We start from the raw sequence: 15,670 nt of genomic DNA, 5'->3' as shown, positions 1-15,670 counted from the left end.
GCACGGTAACTGGAGACGTCCTCCAAAGTTGAAGTACATGCAACAGTAAGATTGTTGCAGGCAAAACATGTACTTCCCGTAGTTCCCAAAGTGATAATTCACCACTCACCACCCAATGTACAAAATACTCTGGCCCATTCTTATGACACAGCTACTCTTAACCCTGGCCGCATGTGTCATACTCTTGTGGAAAACAAAATTTCTAAATATGCACAGTGCACCGCAGCACATCATATTCAAGACCTATCACCTGTGAAAGCAGTCATGTTATTTACTGCTCCATTGTAACTTTTATGTGGACATGATTACCTACCAGTTATCTACCCGAATGAATGGCCACTGTGAAAATGTATCCAAGAGCAGAGTTAACCACCCAGTTGTGGAACACACTACTGAGCACAACATACTCGATGTCAGTGGCTGCTGAACAATCCATGTCCCCATGTCCCTCCTCCCCCAATGTCAGCTTCTCTGTACTGCATAGATGAACATTGCCCTTATACATCCTTCTATCCTTCAGTCCTCTTGGCTTATCCTGTCGTGTTGCTGCACCTTCCTCCCAGCTGTCAGCCACCCTCACCACCAATACTTCCTCCCCTTCCCCACCAACCCTTCCCCCTCTCCACCTTCTTTTTCCCTTTCCTTACTAGACCTGATACAACCCTTGCCCAAGTCTAGCTGCAGTACTGGTACATGTAGTTGGGCAGTACAATATACACCTGCAGGTGTATGTATATGTGTATTCTGCACTAGTTAGCTCTGTAGACAGACATCGTCCAAGCTCAGCAACATTGTTAGTCTTGTTTTTGTGCCTTCAATCACTCGACACCAGAACTATACGGTGAGATGTTACCTTTACCCATTTAATTATTTATAGTGCACCAAGGAATTTCCGTTACATGTAGCACAAGTTAGATTAGAGAAGCTTGCATTAGATTTTCCTCTAAGTCACATATTGTGTGAGGTGGTGCAGTTGTGTTTAAAACATTTGAGTGGAATGTAGTTCAAACTCATTTTTGGTTATTCTGATTTGGATTTCTCATAAATCTCTTGCGGCAGAGGATTTTAACCTAATTAGTCCTGCTCTTTCCCACCCACACCTGGAGGGGTTTGAAATTTTGTAACCCTATTTAAAATGCAGTGCAGTATCACATGTCAGTGTAAAATACATTTAAGACTACATATTCAAAACGATTCACAAAATCAAATTTTTCATTTCCTATTTTTCTAGGAATCTGTATCTGAATGTCTTCAGAGCTGAAGATCACAGTTTATGAACATTTCAAAATAAATTTATTGCCTTTTGGCTTTCTCTGTTACTTGTCATTGGAGTTACAAACAAATATTTTTAGAGTTCAGAGGTCAAGTATAAACAGTGTTACAAGCTTTTCACTTTGACATTGGTTCTTACAGGTAACCAGAATGAATTGGTGTTAACAATTTGAAATTATTGTGAAGCTAAATTCAAACTTACAGATGATCATGTCTGTTTTCAGAACAGAGCTTAACAGAGCATTATGTGATGCTTGAAATGGCTACGTGTTCCGAGTATTTTATTTTTATTCAAACACCCCCCCCCCCTTACAGTCATCCCAATGTTGGTGAATATAATAGTTAGTCATTATGAAAGTTCTGTTTAAAGTATTACAGTATCTTTTAAATACATTTTGTGACAACCCAAAGAAGAATTGTAATTCTGCATTGCATGAATGTCCCTGAATCATAGAACTGATACAATCCGTCCAAAAGATATTGGAAAGCAGAACTGTCATTCAGCAGTTCTGTTGATGAATTAGGCACATTTTGCAAATTTTTGTGAGCAGAGGAAAAACATTATTTTAAAAATGAAGCATTCAGCAGCTATGTTTCAGCCCAAAGTGAAAATCAAACTATAATGGTGTACTCTGAGGTGACAGAAGTCATGGGATAGCGATATGCACATATATATACATGGCAGTAGTGTCGGGTCCACAAGGTACGGAGGTATGGCAGTAGTATTGGGTCCACAGGGTAGAAAAGGGCTGTGTATTGACAGAGGTGTCTTTTGCATCCGTATGATTTATGTGGAAATGTTTCTGAATGTGACTGTGGCCTCATGATGGGCATTGACAGACTTTGAACGCCAAATGGTAGTTGGAGTTAGACGCCTGGGGCATTCCATTTTGGAAATCATTAGCAAATTCACTATTCAAAGATCCACAGTGCCAAGAGGGTGCTGAGCAGCAGTGTTTGCGTAAAGTTGTCAGTGCTGACAGACAAGCAACACTGCAAGAAATAACCACTGAAATCAATGTGGGACGTACGATGAACATATCCATTAAGGCAACACAACAAAATTTGGTGTTAATGGGCTAGGGCGGCAGACAACTGATTAGAGTGCCTTTGCTAGCAGCACGTCATCACAATCATCGTGTCTCCTGGGCTCGTGACCATTTCAGTTGGGCCCTAGATTATTGGAAAACAGTGGCCTGATTAGATGAGTCTCAATTTCAGCTGATGAGAGCCGATTGTAGGGTTTGAGTGTGGCAGAGACCCAGCAAAGCTATGGACCTGGATTGTCAACAAGGCTCTACAAGGTTGCTTTGTAATGAGGTGGGCTATGCATACATGGAATGGACTGGGTCCTCTAGTCCAACTGAACCAATAATTGACAGGAAATGGTTGTGTTAGGAGACTATTTGCAGTCGCCCATGGGCTTGATGCTCCGAAACAACAATGAAATTGTCATGGTTGACAATGCGCCATGACACCAGGCCACAGTTGTTTGCGCTTGGTTTGAAGAACAGTCTGGAAAATTTGAGCGAATGATTCGGCCAACCAGATAGCCTGACATGAATCCCATTGAACATTTATGGAACATAATCAGGAAATCAGTTCATGCGCAGAATCCTGCAGTGGCGACACTTTCACAATTATAAATGGCTATAGAGGCAGCATGGCTCAGTATTTCTGCAGGGGATTTCCAACATCCTGCAGGTCGAGTTGCTGCACTACACCAGGCAAAAAAAAAAAAGGCCCAATACGATATTAGGAAGTATCCCATTACTTTTGTCACCTCAGTTTAATATCAAGTTCCAGAGTTTTCAACTGGGTGAGCTTGTCAAAAAAGTGCTGGAAATAGCTGTATTTTCCCAGATACATTTATATGTGTGATATTTACTAACTAAAGTGCATTGCACAAGCTGATTGTTGTGATCATATCAGTGAAAACAAGTTTATTACTCTCTTTTTGTCACTATTCAAAAGATCCAATTTTTTACCGTGTGTTATCATTAGTATGAATATTGACAACCATATATTAAAATTTATTTCTTCTGTTGTGTCTTCAGTCTTCTTACGAAGCAGACGTGTTTTACCTTCTGTGTGGGATGTTTGTTACAGTTATTTACTGACATGCATTGAGGTGGTTTTCCGCTCTTCCAGAGAATCTTTAAGTGTAGCTTTTGAAATCCCTAGATGGTTATGCAATGTCTACAGAACATTTTCCATAGAAATTGGAAGGTAGTACTTACATACATGCAGGAAGATAAGAGCTAAAACTAGCCGTGTTTCACAAGTGTTGACAATTTTGTATAGATTAACTAAAAAGAGAACCAGTTTGGCACAGGTGTCACTGCTCCGGAGTGTACATGTCCATGTGGAAATTTGTGTGTTCTTCATTGACTCAAACCACTGATGTGGGTGATGGCAATAGTATCACCTAATTGACCCTGTAGGTTAGTTTCCACACATTTGCATCAGTTGGAAACGGCACACACTGGGGATGCAATGGTTTGAAAGTACTATGTGTTGTGTTCCTACCATGACTGAAAGCAGTTTTCATGGATAAGGGGGCCGGGCGCTGATAACCACGCAGTTGAGCGCCCCACAAACCTAACATCATCATGGATATGGGGTGGACACTAATACTGGCAGTTACTAGAACCAGGAAGAACAGATAAGCAGTCAATATCATCCTTTTTAGACAGTGAGGTGACATCATTTAGTTCCAGTATGATGAACATAGAAGATTTATGGGCAAAGTTTAAACGGATTGTAAATTACACTGTGGAGAAATGTGTGCCGAGTAAATGGATTAAGCAAGCAAAAGACCCACCTTCATTTAGCAACGAAATTCAGAAAAGTCTGAGGAAGCAAAGGCTATTGCACTCTTGATTCAAAAGAGGCCGTGCAAATGATGACAGGCAAAAGTTAGTAGAAATTTGTGCAGCTATAAAAGGATTGATGTGCGTGCCATACGAAGTCTACCACCTCCATACCTTAGCAAAAGATCTTGACGAGAACGCCAAAAATTCTGGTCCTGCATAAAATCATGTAGCAGATCTAAGGCTTCTATCTAGGCACTCATCATAAGTCTGGTGTATTTATAGTGAATCTCTTGTTCGCACAAAGTCCCAAGTGGCTGGAATTTGTGCAAGTGACTCCTGTATATGAGAAGGGTAAAAAAACATACTGAAAAACTTACAGACCAATATCCTTAACATCAGTGTGCTGCAGAATTCTTGAACATATTCTTATTTCAAATATAATAAATTTCCTCCAGACTGAAGAGATTTTGTCCACAAATCAGCATGGTTTTAGGAAGCATCCCTCATGAGAGCTCAGCTTGCCCTTTTCTCATGTGATATCCTGCAAACTATGGATGAAGGGCAACAAGCAGATTCCATAGTCCCAAATTTCTGAAAAGCATTTGACGCAGTGCACCACTACAGACTATTAACGAAGGTATGAGCATACTGAATAGGTTTCCAAATATGTGGGTGGCATGAACACTTCTTAAATAACAGAAGCCAGTGTGTTGTCCTCGATGGCGAGTATTCATCAGAGGAAAGGTTATTGCCAGGAGTGCCCCAGGGAATTGTGCTGGACCGCTTTTATTTTCTATATAGACAAATGATCTGTGGACATGATCTGTGGACATGGTGAGTGGAAATTTAGGACTGTTTGCTAATGACACTGTGATGTATGGGAAGGATACAAGTTGGCTTAGACAAAATTTCTAGTTGGTGTGATAATAGCAGCTTGCTCTAAATGTAGAAAAATTTAAGTTAATGCAGATGAGTAGGAGAAACAAACCCTTAATGTTCTAATATAGCATAAGTAGTGTGCTACTTGACACAAGTCACATTGATTAAATGTCTAGGCGCAACGGTGCAAAGTGATGTAAAATGTAACGAGCGCATAAGGGCAGTAGTAGGAAAGGCGAGTGAGTGACTTGAATTTATTGGGAGAATTTTAGGAAAGTGTGGTTCACCTGTAAAACAGACCACATATAGGACACAAATGTGACTCCACAGAACAACCACAGAAATACAGAATTATAGTTTTGTTGATGGCCTCAGTTCTGTGAAAATGCTGGATAAAGAACGAGAAACTACATCACATGATTCTGGCATCAGTCAGATGTCGTGCGGTATGGAGAAATTAGAAGAACAAATGGAACTGCTTGAGTATTTGAGGTCCGCAGCAGGTTGCATTAAAGGAAAACTTTGAAGCAATTCAAAGTCAAGCTGCTAGTTACCGGTAGGTTCGAACAACACTCAAGTATTATGGACACACTTTGGGAACTGAAATGTGGGTACATGCAGGGAAGACAACATTGTTTTCAAGGAACACCATTGAGAAAATCTAGAGAACTGGTGTTGGAAGCAAACTGTAGAATGAGTTTACTGCCGCCAACATACACTGCATGCAAGGACTATGAAGAGAAGATGCAAGAGGTTAAGACTCGTGTGGAGTCATATAAATACTTGTTGTAGCACTCTGTTTGCTAGTGGAACAGAAAAGGAAGTGACTATTAGTGGTACAGGGAATCCTCTGTCAAGCACTGTTTGGTGGCTTGCCGAGTGCATATGTAGAGGTAGATGTAGAAGGCAAGTAAAATTTGTAGAATAAAGACTAAGGTGGTCTGTATGCCATGTATTAGGTCTCTGTAAGAAACAAAGGAAAGTGGTTGAGGTGTTCACCTCACCTTCAGGAGTGGGCTTTGTGTTCCTATCCCACAAACTTGATTTGCATTTTTCATTGGTTTTTTAAATAATTGCAGATAAATGTCAGAATGGTTCCTTAAACAGTCCATGGCTACTTTCCTTTTCATCCTCTTCTAGCTGGTTTAGTATCCCTCTTAAACTCCAACCCTCCTACATGAGTGGTCTGCAAGTAACGATTTACATAAATAGCAGGTCAGTATGTAATTTTTTTTTAAAATCAATATACTGCAGGGTTTCTACCTTTCAAATTTATTTTCTAACTTTCTGTTAATTAGGAATCTTTGTGTTTTGCAGGTCACTCCACAGAACAACCACAGAAATACAGAATTATAGTTTTGATGGTGGCCTCAGTTCTGTGAAAATGCTGGATAAGTAACGAGAAACTACATCACACGATTCTGGCATCAGTCAGATGTCTTGCGGTATGGAGAAATTAGAAGAACAAATGGAACATCTTCTGTCAATTAGTAGAGAACCTACAGTAAGTATTTAATAACTAACTCAAAGTTCTGAGCTTTATTAGAGATATTGTTCGATGACTGGATGGATAAATAGAAAATTTGGTTCAGCCAGATTATTAGAACCAGTGACACACAATACACAATGGAAACAAGAAATATCCCAGTCTGTGAAGCATATTGTGTGGAATAGCATACCTTATCAGGAAACTTTAAGATACAATTCCAGTTTGGTGTGTGAAATGACTTAAGTTGCACAGTTGTAGTCACTTTACTATCAATGGGACTTCTGTTAGTAACTCAGTGGGATCCTTTCTGGTAGTGCAGGCGCACAGCAGCGGCAACTCCCATGGAGGCAGCTATAGCCATGCAATTTTCCTGCTCTGCAAAGCAGTTCATTTGAAACAGCTGTGTGCAGTTGGAAGTACTGTCATTGCAGCTTGTCTTAGTCTGTGGCAGCTCAAAATGAATTATTCACAGCTCATTGAATTAGCATGAGAACATCTAGGATTGTTTATCTCCAAACACTGTGAATACGAACATAGTAGTAGTAGTAGTAGTAGTAGTGTTAGTGTTAGTGTTAGTGTTAGTGGTTGGTGTTGTTGTAGTTGTGAATATGTGAGTACAGATCATTTCACTGAATTCCTTCGTGATGCATCTTTATTAGAGTTTTTTATGGTTCCTACTTGGAACATATCCTGCAATGAATTTGAAAACCTAAATCCCTGGGTGATGAGCTATTAACAGTCAAACTAGATTAGTATAACCAGTCCTAATATGGATTTTGATCTGCACTAAGAAACACTACTGCAGCCTACATATCACAAAGGCAGAACTGAAAATATCTTTAAAAACTATGGAGGAAAGGCATCTGATGTCTCTTAAGACATACTCCGTATACACTGACGACACAAAACATTAGGATCACTGCCCACCATGAGACTGAATGACACCTGCTTGTGGTGTAGGCATGTGATACAGTAAGGAAAGTATATCAGTGGAGAGCAGAGGTGAAAGGGGAAGCATTTTAGTGACAATATTATCTGCAAATTGGGAAATCCACCAACATTAACGAGTTTCACAGTGAAGTTCGTTGGCTGTTCATGTGCTGCTACCATGAGTATGTATGGAAGGTGGTTGAAGGATAGTGAAACCATGAGTAGGCGACAAGCCTCATCGCAGAACATAGAGGTTGGAGGCTTGCCCACTTTGTAAACCAGGGTAGACAGTGATACATGCAAATCTGACTACAGAGTACAATGCTTCTGTAGATATGTGTGTTTTGGAGCACACCTTTGATGACCCCATGTTGACTCCACGAGATCATCAAGTTTGGACCGTAGATCATTGCAAGTGTGTCAGCTGATTAGATGAATCACATTTCTCGTTACACCAGGTCAAAGGTTGTATTCTAGCATGCCACCGTCCAGGTGAACAGCTGCTCGAAATATGCAGTTGTCATAGTTGTATCATTTTCGTATATGAGCAGGCACGTGCGTGCACGGCTGCTTACACACACACACACACACACACACACACACACACACACACACACACACACACACACACACGCAAACCACTTTTATAAGAAAAAACTTGCATGTATGTGTATGATACTTCCATGCCTTCTGTTTGATACCACATATCATGAGAAATAGGCCTGAATTATTATTGAATGCTGACAACCTCTCAGTTATGGTGGCCGTCCTTTGCTGGCCTGATGGTATGCAAAAACAATGTTTTGACACACATTTTATGGAAAAAAGGTGTTTTTCTATTGGGAACTTCATTGGGAGTGAATGGCTTTTTAAAAAGTGGCTACCAGCAGAAGACAGAGGACCATTGTATATTTGGCAAAGAATATCGTTTACAGTGCCAGGTTAGAAATACCTTATTAATGTCCATATCAATTTCATTGACACTTCTTTTCAGACTGCAGGCAAAGAATATGTATCAATTTCTAACATGCAGAATAAAAAGTAAGAGCTTTAACGAATTTTTCCCTCTTTCCTGCCCACAAATGAGCTGTGGTATTTGCAACATTTCTCTGATTTTGGCTCTCTAATGCTGCTAAGTGAAGGAAATTATTTCATTAAACATGTGTATAGGTAAAGCAATGTTTTGTGGTTTGACAGTGTGACCACTGATGTGAATAAAAATGTCATTAATAAAAAGAGCTTCTGCTATGACTCTTATGGTTGCAAAATAGTAATGGGATATTAGCAGTCACCTTTCAAAGAGATCAATCTAAAATGCTTGTAGACCTAATGTAACACTATGAAATACAACTACATAAATCAAGAGTACACTTGCAGTGGCATGCTATTGATTGCTGAGAGTGCAAGTTCCTAAGGGCAAGTTCCTTTATATGCAGTGATCCAATTCAGGTGTTTTATGGACAACTAATGTCAGTGCTTTAAGATGCCAGTCAATACCCCTCCTCATTTATATTTTCATGTACGTCTCAAATTTTCCATTGTCACAAACAACATGGAAAGGACCATTACTATCTGCCAACACCACCACTGCCAATTATCTGCATCCAGTGTGTTGCGTCTACTCAATCATGCAGTGCCTTCAGTAGATATGGGTGTAACTGCCTAAACAAGTGACTACAAGATATCTACTGCTGTGCTTCAATGAGTGTAATAAGTTAAACTTAATCCCTTGAAAATGAGCTTCCATATCACTGTTGGCTGCCAATTATCAGCATGACCTTCCTTGACATTATCCTTTTTTCCTGACTCTCAACAGTCGACTAGCATCTTTGAACAAATATGTTTGTTGTCACATGAAAGTTGATCTGTATCATTACATAAAATGTTAATCTTCAAGAAACAACAGTCTCAAAATATTTCCACACCTCTGAAGAATTCCATTGCAATACTCAAAGGATTGTTATAGGTAGGAGGCTACACACATCAGGTTATAACCAACTAGTTGCACTTCCATCGTGGATGTACTCCACTTAGATTTTCATATAGCCACAAAACCATTTTTGTGCAAGAATATTGTTCTTTTATACTCTAAATTATTTCTTTTAACACTGTCCCAAATATTTATAGTTCCTTCTGAAATATCCATCATTTATTACATCAGATGCAGTACTTAGATACATTTGAATATTAAAAAATACTTTTTCTGTTCTGTAAAAACATTCATATTTTTCGTAATAAAGAAATTCATTATATGATATGGAAGAGGTCTTAATAGAAATTCTCCTCAGTTACTTGAGTCTTTGAAAATGGTAATTGGTATTAAATAGACAGTTATGGGGACACATGAAACAAAAGTTAGGCTAAAGTAACGCTTTTTTTGGAAATAATTGTTGTATTTACAAATGATTGCTTTGTTTACTTATAAGTAGAAGGTTTTGAAGTTGACACCAGTTTTCCACATTTGCCTATGCTAGAGTATCATATTAACATTAATTTTTTCCTTACAAGGGTTGTTAGTTCACACAATCACAACGAGATGTCTGTACTCTGGGTAGAAATCTGTGATGTGGCGTCTCTTTGTTGTTGTTCCCATGTAGTAAAATGTGAGGATAGAAAAAACAAAATTTTGATTTGTTATTAAGTACTTCGTAAAGGAAGGTATGAAAGCAAAGGAAATTCATGCCAATTTTCAGAACACACAGGGAGACTGTGCATCTTAATTTTCAACTATTGCCAAGTGAAGAAATGAGTTTAAGTTTGGTCAAGACAGCTTAGATGATGATGATCCACTGTTTCAGATGTGCCACCGTTTCAGAAGTTACAGCAATAGTGCGTAGAATGCTCATGGAGGATCATCGATTGAAAATGCAAGAAATTGCTGAAGCTTTAAGGATGTTATCTGAATGGGCACATCACATTTTAACAGTGGAATTGGATATATGAAAATGATCTGCTGGACGAGTGCCTTGGCTCGTAATGCAGGTTCAGAAATGTATTAGAATGAAAATGTCTAAATGTTGTTTGACCCTGTTCATAGCACTACTAAACCCCAGAGACGAGACAACCATCAAAGCAGTAGAGACTTGTTGATTCACCACCACCGAAGAAAGCAAAAGCAATACAGTTGGGTGGTACGGTCATGTTGTCAGTTTTCTAGGATCCAAAAGGGATTCTGCTGATAGTTTATTTTCCAACTGGTCAAACAATTATGGAACAGTATTATGCTGACCTGGACTAACTACAATAAAATATCCATGAGAGAAGTCCAGGTTTGGCAAGGAAGAACATCATCTTTCATCAACACAAGTACCATTGAAATGGCAAAAATACACAAACTAAAATACTAAAATACAAATTGCTGCTAAACCCTCCTTATTTGCTGGATTTGGCTCTGTCAGTCTTCTTCTCTTCCTCAAGCTGAAAACTTTCCTCAGTGGACAGACATTCTCTTCAAACAAAGGACTGACAGTTGAAGTTGATGGATATTTTGCAGAGCTGAGATCAAGGCACTGACTGTTGCTGGGTCAAGTACAGTAGTGTAAACAGAGACTATATTGAAAAATAAAAAAGTGAGATAAGTCATTTCTTTCAATCCCATTCCAAGAACTTTTCAAGCTACCCTTGTATTTCAAGTTTTTGGAGTACCAGTCAAAAAATTTGTAAACCTCAGGAGACATCACACTAATGCCATGTAACACTGTCTCTAACCATCATATGAGCTGGAATCTAAAATTTTCAGGACTATTGTCACCATCTGGAAAGTAGAAGAGTAGATCTTTGCCCCACTAGGTGGCTAGAGCTGCGTATCTGATGAGTCAGTGTGCAGGGTGGCATTCAGCTGGGAGGATGTGTTGCATGTCCAAGTGATTTCCGTAATTCTCTGTGTTGGGTGTGTGATGATTTTACAATGGATCCGCGAACAGAACAGTGCGTGTGTATCAAATTCTGTGCGAATCTCAGGAAAAGTGCTTCGGAGACCCTTGGAATGATTCAACAGGTGTTTGGGGGACAGAGCATGAGCCGTACACACGTGTTTGAGTGGCATGCTCAGTTCAGGGCCAGCTGTACAGACGTCGAAGATGATGCTCACACTGGAAGGCCCATTAGTCGCACAATGCCAGACATTGTTGCCAAACTTCAACAACTGGTTTGTGCGGATCGATGTCGAACCATTCAAGACTTTGTGAATGAAGTGGGTATTGGTTATGGGACATGTAAACGAATGTTGACTGATGAGTTGGGTATGCATCATGTCGCCACAAAATTTGTGCCAAAGATTTTGACTGCTGATCAGAAGGCACAGTGTGCTGAAGTGTGCATGGACCTTTGTCAGACCGCATCTGATGATCCAACCTTTTTGTCATGGGTTATCACTAATGATAACAGCTGGATTTACAGTTACGACCCAGAGACAAAGCAACAATTGCCCCAGTGGAAGAGCCTGGGCTCTCCAAGACCCAAAAAAGCAAGACAGATGAAGAGCAAAGTGAAGAGCATGATCATCGTTTTCTTTGATACCAAGGGAACTGAACACAAAGAATTTGTCCAATCCAACCAAACAGTGAATTCCTTGTACTACTGTGATGTTTTGCGATTGCTCCGTGAAAATGTGCGGCGATAGTGGCCCGAACTTTGGTGTCAAGGGAACTGACTCCTGCATCATGACAACACACCCTGTCGTGCATCCTTGCTCACCAGGACCTTTTCGGCAAAAAACGACATGGCGACACTGCCCTATCCACCGTACTCGCCTGATTTGGCATGACTTTGCGCGCTATTCCCAAAACTGAAACTCAAGTTGAAAGGCCGTCGGTTCAACACTCTAGAGAGGATTCAAGAAGCATCGCTGGCAGTGATAAACACCCTCAAAGAACAGAACTTCCAGAAAACGTTTGACCAGTGGCAGAATTACTGGGATTGGTGTGTACGTGCTGATGGAAACTACTTCGAGGGTGGTGGTGACCATTATTCCAAAGGTAAGGTTTTCAACAGATGGCAGCACCAGACCCGAAATTTTGGATAGCACCTCGTAATAACCTTAGTTTATCAAGGAAGACAAAGCACTAGTTTGTCAAGGAAGAGGATCTACGAACTTCTTCAGGTGTGTCTGCTAAAGCAAACTCATTGACGATTAGGTGCCATGGAGATACAGAATTGTGTAGATGTTGATTGCTACATTTTGCCTGTTGTTCAGAATAGTCCCAACATTTCTATTGGATTGCAATTAGACTAGTTGGGGTGCAGTAATATGCATGAGTGTTCATCGAACCAGGAATGTTTGCAAGCAACCCTGGGAACACAGTTGTTGTCATTTTGGAAGATGGAAGTGTTCACAGCATGACATCACGAAGACAGGGTAACACTTGGCCACCGAGAGTATTGAAGTAAACATCCTGGTTCATGTTCGAGGTAACATGAAGGAGAGGTGAGCTGCACGGAACCAGTCTACATACTGATGATTAAAACAACAAACAACATTAAGTGCAAAAAATTAATTTTCTTACATTCGTTCATAAAAATCTATTAGTGAATACACGCTATTTTATTAATTACATACACATTGAATAGGAAATCAATATAATGAAAGTTATGATGTGCAAACCCCCCCCCCCCCCCAACCCCACACACACGCGCGCACGCACGCACGCGCGCACACACACACACACACACACACTGTCTCTAATTACAATGGAACATTAACAACAAAGCAATAAGCCTATTATACTTTTTAATTAGGCATGAAGTGTGGGTAGCAGAAATCCCTGTCTCTTCATCCTGATGTCAATTTCCATAGGAAGGCATGAGTCGTGCAGGTGTAGGAAAAAAGGAAATTTAGTACAACTGTGAATACAAAATTTATACTGTTCCAAGAAAACAATGTTCAGCATTTGCACTAAGCTGACCCACACTCCATGCCTAATTAAAAAGTATAATAGACTTATTGCTTTGTTGTTAATGTTCCATTGTAATTAGCGGTGTCAACCAATTCTGCAGATTTTCTTCGTGAATCTGGCAATGCGATTTAGTATGGTTCACCATCACACCTTCCCAGATACTTTATTCCAACTGCTGCAGTGGCTCAAAACTTTGATACTATATGTCCGGAAATGTTTAACCAATAGACACATCACTTTATATAAATGATTTGACACACAATTAGGCACGATTTTAAATTTTTATTTCTGGGCATCGAAAACACTTCCACACTCTTGGCTTCCTTCCTTCTGCTTCCTTTTCACCACTGCACTCGCCACTTGGTGCTCCAAGGTCAAGGATGAATATTTGAAAATTGACTATGAACGAAATACTGTTCTGTGTGAGTGTTACAGTCATTTACATTTTTACATAGTATCATATTCTAATTTCTATTTAATACTTACTAATAACATTTGTTTAAGTAGGTCTAAAGAAAGTAATGTTTTTTCCGTCATGACAATATCGATATTTTTCTATACACAGTTTCATCAAAAAATTTTAATTTTTCATAGTTACATTACTTTCAGTACAGTTGTTATGTTATACATGCATTTAAAGGAGTAACCGTTGACTTGGATTTCAGCATTTCTTCTCTGTATAGTTTTGAGCAGAGCTGGGAGCAATTATCAAACAGTAAGCTTTTAGGTTTCCCCACATTTACAAAAAATACATACTCAACGTGTCTCTTCCCATTATTTTCTCATAGCATGCGCTTCTGTACTGTAACATCATTCCGGAAATTCCGACTTGCTTTTACAGCTTGTTCTTTATCAGAAGGTTTCTTCCTCCTCCTAACCTCTACGTCTTCAACAGCTTTTTATCTCTGCTGAACACATGCTGTCTCTTTAATTTAATTTTCTACAACATTGACTTGTGTTACTAATTTTTTTCGTGAGCTACTGTAACCTTTGCAAACATATCTTAATGTAAAGATGTTCCGTCTGCACTGAATACACATTCCTCCTCTTTTTTCCCTAGTATCTAGTTTGCTATCACTAATGGTTGGCTTCTTTATTCACATTGTGACATAACAACACTAATAATTCTTTCAGTTTGTGTGTCTTTTTCTTGAAATGTTTCTCTTCTATTAAAAATTGGTCTGAATTTTACACATCTTCATCATTTTGAATCCACATTGATACTGTATTGTATTTTCAGGCAAAGCTGTTTCCCTACCACTTGATATGTACTCCTCCTCACTGTCACTAATATCCACTAATTATAGGCTTCTTTATTCATATGTTGCAAAGGGATTATAAATTCATCATCACTACTGTTACGTCATCATTACTACTAATTGAATTGCACTTGTCATTGTGTACGTCTGCTTTTACCTACAAGTAGGCAAAATCTTTATCGGACATTTGAGGCGTAAATTATAACCTCAAAAAATAATTTGTTCGAGTGAAAAGAGTGGCGTATCCTATGCAACTGTAGTGGATCTTTTTTGTTTTGTGGCAGAAGGACATTAGCTGTCTACAAATTATTATTACTGTTTACTGGCATTTTTACGCCAGTAGACCGGTGATTCTGTTACATGAAGTGGTTTGCAAACGTGGTGTGTTTGTGTGTTTGTGTGTGTGTGTGTGTGTGTGTGTGTGTGTGTGTGTATTTTTCTGCTTTCATTGATTTATGTATTCAGAGTATCTTATTCTAAACTTTGTTTGTCTTTCACATGTATGCTTAATGATAGTCATTGAAGGTTAATTGACGTATGTCTGCACAACTTCCAACAGTGTTGGTAACTTCACTTTTCAGAGTCGTCGCAGATCGTGTTGAATATGTACCAGAATGTTTTTCCCTTCATCTCAAATATTCGTAAAACTTGTTTGGTAATTCCAGTAACTGAGGACGAAGTGTAAAGTACTCACCACTTTCTTTTTAATACATGTATAGCTCATTCACATGCCTTTGGCATCCTTTTAATAGCTAAAGCCACATGGTAACACTTATCTCCAAGCACAGAGGTGGTGGTGTATCCATCCCAACCTAGGAGGTTAAAGTATAACCTACTTCATAAATAGAATAGATTCTAATCTAACCTAACCTTCTTGATCCTGTCAAAAACTGACGAAGAAGATTGGATGCACTGTGACCAAGCAGTCGGCCAACGTTATTGGGCGATCTCTGTCGATGGCCTATGATGACCGTTGTCAATACTGCTGTGAACGTACTGCTGTCAGAAATCATCCTCCCCCATTTCACCACTCGTGCTTCTCCTGTGTTGTCACTACCACATGGTGTGTGCACATTTCCCTCAATCCCCACCACACCAGAACTGGTCTGTTCATGATTAAGAGCATGAGCA

The 15,670-nt window shown here is 39.4% G+C and overlaps 1 pseudogene; it reads left to right on the top strand.

Moving 5' to 3' along the window:
* The window catches only part of LOC126471164 (CLIP-associating protein 1-like), a 245,149-nt pseudogene that overhangs the window by 206,197 nt on the left and 23,282 nt on the right, over positions 1-15,670 (top strand).

This window comes from Schistocerca serialis, chromosome 3, assembly GCF_023864345.2.
Source record: "Schistocerca serialis cubense isolate TAMUIC-IGC-003099 chromosome 3, iqSchSeri2.2, whole genome shotgun sequence".
In the NCBI taxonomy this organism is placed as follows: Eukaryota; Metazoa; Arthropoda; class Insecta; order Orthoptera; family Acrididae; genus Schistocerca; species Schistocerca serialis.
The sequence above is the reverse complement of the archived record's forward strand: the minus strand, read 5'-3'. Positions and strand labels throughout refer to the sequence as shown.